Source organism: Balaenoptera acutorostrata, chromosome 21 (assembly GCF_949987535.1).
Source record: "Balaenoptera acutorostrata chromosome 21, mBalAcu1.1, whole genome shotgun sequence".
Taxonomy (NCBI): domain Eukaryota; kingdom Metazoa; phylum Chordata; class Mammalia; order Artiodactyla; family Balaenopteridae; genus Balaenoptera; species Balaenoptera acutorostrata.
In genome coordinates, this window is record NC_080084.1 from 21,648,475 (window position 1) to 21,654,520 (window position 6,046).

The 6,046-nt window shown below is 34.1% G+C and overlaps 1 protein-coding gene across 4 annotated transcripts in view; it reads left to right on the forward strand.

The window, feature by feature from the left end:
- ZDHHC2 (zinc finger DHHC-type palmitoyltransferase 2) overlaps positions 1–6,046 on the forward strand; it is a 75,191-nt gene that overhangs the window by 64,204 nt on the left and 4,941 nt on the right. For 3 of the 4 annotated variants that reach the window (XM_057537274.1, XM_057537275.1, XM_007174024.3), the window contains exon 13: positions 715–3,222. The gene's annotated coding sequence lies outside the window, so the exon portion shown is untranslated. Of the gene's footprint in view, positions 1–714; positions 3,223–4,383; positions 4,554–4,634; positions 4,778–5,387; positions 5,478–6,046 lie in introns of those variants that run through there. The other variant, XR_009006506.1, reaches the window with a different exon arrangement.

A 6,046-nucleotide genomic window follows, 5' to 3' on the forward strand; every position in this document is an offset into this window, starting at 1 on the left:
CAATTCATTCAATACACATTTATACTGAACAATATTATCTGATATTGATACACCTAATTTGATTATATTACTAAATGATATCTCTTCTCCTTTTTCAACTACATTAGTAAATGACCTGTGGCCTTTTTATAAAATATTTCTTGGTTCAGTATAGTTTCCACACAGTCAAAATGTGCCTAAATCCATAATAGTGTTAAAGTATAGATTAAACTTAGCCTGCCCAACCTTCACTCTTACACAGTAGAAACTTTAAAATGCTGTGCTTCTATGCACATGGTGTTTCAGAATTATTTCCCTAAATCCCCTAACAACTCACTTGTCACTTGTAAACTCCTATTGGCCTCAGACAAATTCAGAACTAAGAACATAGAACCCTGTGGCTCAAATTGGGGCCCCAAACCAGCAGTACTGACATCACCTGGAGCTTAACAGAAATGCAGAATTGTGGACCTTACCCTAGACTTACTGAATCAGAATCTGTATTTTCTGCATTTTAACAAGATCCTCTTCTCTTGTATGTGTGTATTATAGTTTGAGAATTGATGTAAAGGTCTGTCTATATTCAAGAACCCATCTGATGAGCCTTCTAGTATAGAAAACATTTAATTTTGAACAAGGGATGTTATTGCAACAGTGAATGAGTTGGTTCGTTTTTTGTTTGCTTGTATTTTTATAGTTAACACAAGAGTTTCACGTTTTCTGTTTCATCCCAAGGTAATCAGTGCTGTCGATGGATGGAAGAGGCTTCCTGCAGGAAGGCACCACTAGCCAGCTGTTCCCATCCCCTGTGGCTGGATATGCAGAATGTGAATTGACTATTTCTCTCCGAGCTGTTGCTTAAAACATAACACATTTTTACTCCAGTATACAGATTGTTTCAACTAACACAAATTCCTCTTAAACATTAAAAGTAGTTATGGTTTATGAATCAAGGACAAAAATATCTCCTATCATAAAAACTTGGAATAAATTCATGGACCAGTTTTCACCCAGATATTTGGGGAGCACAACTTACCACGTAAAAAACCCACTGATCCTCTGATTTTCTGATTCAGAAAATTGAGACCATTAAGATATTGAGATTTAAAAGATTTCACGTAACATTATAATATAAGCTTTATTCGTAAAACCTGTTACCTATGAGAAGGTGGAGGTAGCAGACGAGACTTGTTTACTCCCTCCGATGTGATTCTAGCCTTAGACTGCGTGAACTGTAAAAACCATGAACTCATTACAAATTTCAAGTGGCCTGCAGTTGAAGATGACCATCCTTTTTTTTTTTTTTGCCAGACTTTAATTCTAGCCTTTGTTCCCTGCTGGAAAAGAAGTATGATCACTGAAGCTTGAGCTCAACTGGCTGGAAAATCTTTGTCAGAATTAATACATTTCTGTTACATTAGAAATATATTTTTCGTCTCTTTTACTTATCTGAAAATGGGGGAAGTCTATAATAACAATTATGAAGATTGGTTTATGATATTCTTTTGCTGGTTTAGCTTTTAAAAGTCTCTTTTTAGGTTATTTCTCCTATTGAACATAGCAAACATATTGAATTTTTGTTAAGAATTCCTGATGGGCCAATGGATTAATCCTTCATTGACATCTATATTATTTCTTTTTCCTCTCATCAGAAGTATGACAGTTAAACTACATAGGTCCTCAAATACCTATTAAGATTAAATTATGCAAATCATCAAACAAAAGTCATATCCTTTTGGAAATTTAGTCCAACATGAACTGAATGGTGTGCTGTTTGGAAACTGAGTTTAAGATAAACTACAGTGGTGTGTTTGTTGATGCCGAAATGTTCGGCTTCAGTAAATATACTAAGAAGCTCTTGTGCCTTCTCTGCACTATTAAAAAGTCTTATTCTTTTTTAATTTGATGGAATGCAAGTTTTGTAAATGTTAGCAATTAGAATACGCTGTATACATTTTTTTGGTACTGATTTTGAGAATTTAAACCAGACTACCCTTTAAGACTACACAGCTAAGGAACTGGTATTTAAACAAAGAGAAAATGGTATTAGAGTTTTCAAAATCTGAATTAGATAAATTCAACACAAAGTAGACTAGAATTCCAGAGGATAATGGAGTAACAGATCCTTGCAGTTACTCGTCCTTGCTAAAAATGTGAAGTTTTATATTAAATGACTTTATGAAAGAACCAGTGTCAGCCCAGTCCATTTTATAAATCATTTGAGTGCAATTCTTTGAGCAACAGGATGGTGGTCTTTTTCAGATTTTTTTTTAAAGCTAAAGATTTTGATCTGACAATCTACTTCAAGAAAACTCAGAAGATACGATACATTCTTACTTTTATCTTAAAGCATTGTTAGGTCATCATTTTCATTACCTGAAGTGCCAGGTTGGAACCTATAGCTACTGTTAGAAGTCTTAAGGGCAAGAGCATCACATAATGTATTAAGAATTATGTGCAATTATGTGCAGCCAGATGTTTTTCAAAGCACAGTACTAGAGCTGTTTTTACAGACAGGATTCTGTTGGGTGTCCCCTCCTGTCTAACTAGAAATTAGGGGAAAAAGAGGGATTTTTATTCTTTACCTTGCTAGAGTACTGTTAATTTCCCCCCCTCCCTTTAGCTCTTTCATGTAATTATTCAAATACATAAGTCAATACACATTAGAATCAGATGAAAACATTTTTTAAAATAAAGTTTTTTTCATTAAGTTGTAATGGTTCCCTTTTTGGTTTCATACAGTGACTAATCTTTAAAGTGTTTTTTGTTTAGTTTTGTTTTTAACTCTAAGGGGTTATAATTTTTGGAGATGATGGCATATCATTAGATTTGCAGTATAAATTTTATCTGAGTGAACAGAGCATCAAATAGACCTACGTTTTGTATATATTTATAAAATGTACCTTAAAAACACTTTAAACACTTTACTTTAAAAAATTTAATTGCTTAACTCAAACTTGAAGACACTTGAAGTATAAGTCCTGACAGTCCATTAAATAATTTTGATTTTTCCTGTTTTTAGAGATTATATCATATAGGTATCAATATTTAAGAATTTTTTCATTTAGAAATATTGTACAATGCTTCATATACATTAGCTATTTGCCATTGTGCAGTGAAAGATTTGTTTTTTTCAAAGATAAAAACTGCATCTGAATACAATGATGAGACATTCAAGTAAGTGCTTATCTATGAATTCCCTCCTGTTATACCATAATAAAGTCTGGTTGATCACCTTTGTTAGCTGTCTATATGAAATTGCCTTTGCACTAACAATCTAAATTGCTTTAAAGATATACTTTTCCTAATCATCTACCAGAGCTCCTGCAGGCAAGATTCATGTCTACATCCTGGTTATAACATAGGTCTTTGGAGAAGAAGAGGATGACAGGATGAGGGGATTGCCCATTAGTAGTTAAAGGAGTCTGAGGACAATTAGAAAAAGACTAACATTCGGGCGTGCTGTAATCAGTAGATAACTGTTGGAAATACGGCATATGTTTGACAAAAAACCATCTTCACTAGGAAAATCATACACAAAGGTCTTATAAACCATGTTCATAAAAAATTAAGCTAGTAATGTGATTCATGCTTCAAGAAAACAACCTGTGAAAAAGCTGTTACTCCCTTATATTATAAACTAGCAAATTTTCCCTATTTTGAAATAGTACATGTAAACCTGCTGGGCTGATTCTTAAGTTATACTGTATACTGTGGTACACAAGTATTGTCACATATTTACTTGTAAAAGTGATAGTTTTGATACTATGATGAAAAACCACCACGTATATTCAAACCTCATAAAACTTAAACGCAAATCCACTTACACTGTAAACTGTGATGAAGGTATCCTCCAGTACGACCATCCCCCTTCCACAGACTACAAATTCTGATCTGCTAACATTTTATCTGAAGTGATGCATTTCAACAATGGATTTTCACTGGTAACATACATCTCTGGGTAAGATCCTTCTGTGGAAAACTGTTCTAAGTAACCCCAAATGTTTTTTAACAGCCTGCACTCCTTTTCCACATACTTAGCCAACTTAGAAGTATTTCCTCTTACCTGTGGGAGCAAATTGTGTTACACACCTTAAGTATTTGTTACTCTTTTACAAAGATACCACTGGAATTTTTTTACCTTGGTAAAAATTCATAGATTCTAATTTTTATTAAAACTTTAGCAATTTGATCATGTCACTTACTAAAAACATTAAATACATTCCAACGTTAGAGAAGTCTTGATTTTAAAACTGAGCAATCTCTTCCTCCACTAGATTTAGAATTTACTACCAAAATATCTTACTTTGTTACAGAACACAGGCAACTGTGTTAGACTTTATAATGGTCCAAACCTGTGCACCCTTTTGTCTTTGCCATGATGGATTTGTTATTCTTTTACAGTAGTGTCCCGATTTGTATCAAGTGGACATCACTGAAGGGATGAGTTCAAGTAGGCTTGTTTCAAAGGAACTCCCGTGGATCACAAACGATGAAGTATCTCCCAGCACGATGTTCAGTATAGCAGGAGGCTCTGAAATAGGATGTTTTTTCCATCTTCCAAAAAAAAGGATGTAAGTAAAGAGGATCCTTGTCCATAATGCAGTCTAGGTTGTTAGGAGCTCAGCCTCTGACACCCTTGAATTGTTCTTTAGGTCAAATGAAAGTCTGGCCAATGCCGATAAAGACAACTTTAAATCACTTGCAGCCCTCTCACTGCAGGAGAGTGACAGCAGAAACAAAATGTTGACAACGCCCATAGATCTTGGGATGTTCCTGTTCATACAGCCAGCATTCGGTATTTCTGTACTGTTGGTTTACAGTTGGGGGGAAAATGTGTTAATATTATTCATCTTTTGTGTTGACTTATTTCTGAGTACCAGTTAAACCAAAGGGGGCCTTTTGATAAGTGATTTTAAGCTCTGGTTTATGCTAAAGCAGCTCCTTATTGCTCAGAAAGGACATATTATTTTATGATTCATGAAAACAAACTGATTTATGTTGCATCTTCCAGGGAAGATTTAACAATGTAAGTTCAATCCTGACCTGAATTTAATACTTAATGTTTCTTGTTTGACAGATTAAGGTGCTTAATCAAATTAAGAAAAAAACATAATGCCCCAAAGTAGAGTTCTGTTGATGCTGAATTAAAGAACTGTTACCATGGAAAGCTTCAGTTCTGTTGTTTTTTATTCAGCTGAAACTAAGACTATTGTCAGAATTTAGGTTTGTGTCTTTTTCTGTCAGTATGTATAGCCCCTAAAGCCTAGTATTGAAAGTATCTTAAATGCCCTAATCAGACATTTATAATGTGAAACTTGAATGTTTTAAAAAAGCAACCTTGATTATACACTAATCTTAGTGTAACATACAAACATGTTTTAAAGTTCTTTAAAAAATATACTTAGGCAAGAAGTAGAGAATATGGATGAGCCCTGGAGCAATGGCTAGAAAGAATCAACAGAAGGACAGTCTGTATACAGATGTGTATACTTCAGGTATGATTTTTTTTTGTTTTTTTTGGTTTATGCTCTTTCTACATGGTCTTTGCAGTGGTATAAGACACCAGCTATTAGTAAACAATGTTAATTCTTGTTAGGAAAAAAACAAAACAAAGGTGTATGACACAAGTGAAATGGGTCCCCACCAAACCAAACACCTTAACATTTCCACAAGTTTTAAAATTTGATTAAACTTTTTCCTGCTCCATGCATACTTTTACCACCATCAGTTATATCACATCCTAGTAGATTCCACTTCAGGTTGTACTGACTTAGTGGTTTCTCAACTTCTTTGAAAATATTCTCACCTGTAGTTATTTCTTCTTTACTCAAACTCAGCACTGATTTCTCAAAAATAAAGAACAGCTGGCACTGATAACATCTGACTCATTAAGAGCCAAAGAAAAACATTCAAAATGATTTGTCTTGTTCCATAATTAACTGCTGATGTTGTGCCCCACTCTTTAAGCCAACTGTTCTCATCAGAAAGCTGTACACAAAGCTTAAGTTTTCTCTGGATACATTCTTTGGGCTACTGCGTTCAGACATGATATATAACTCACCAT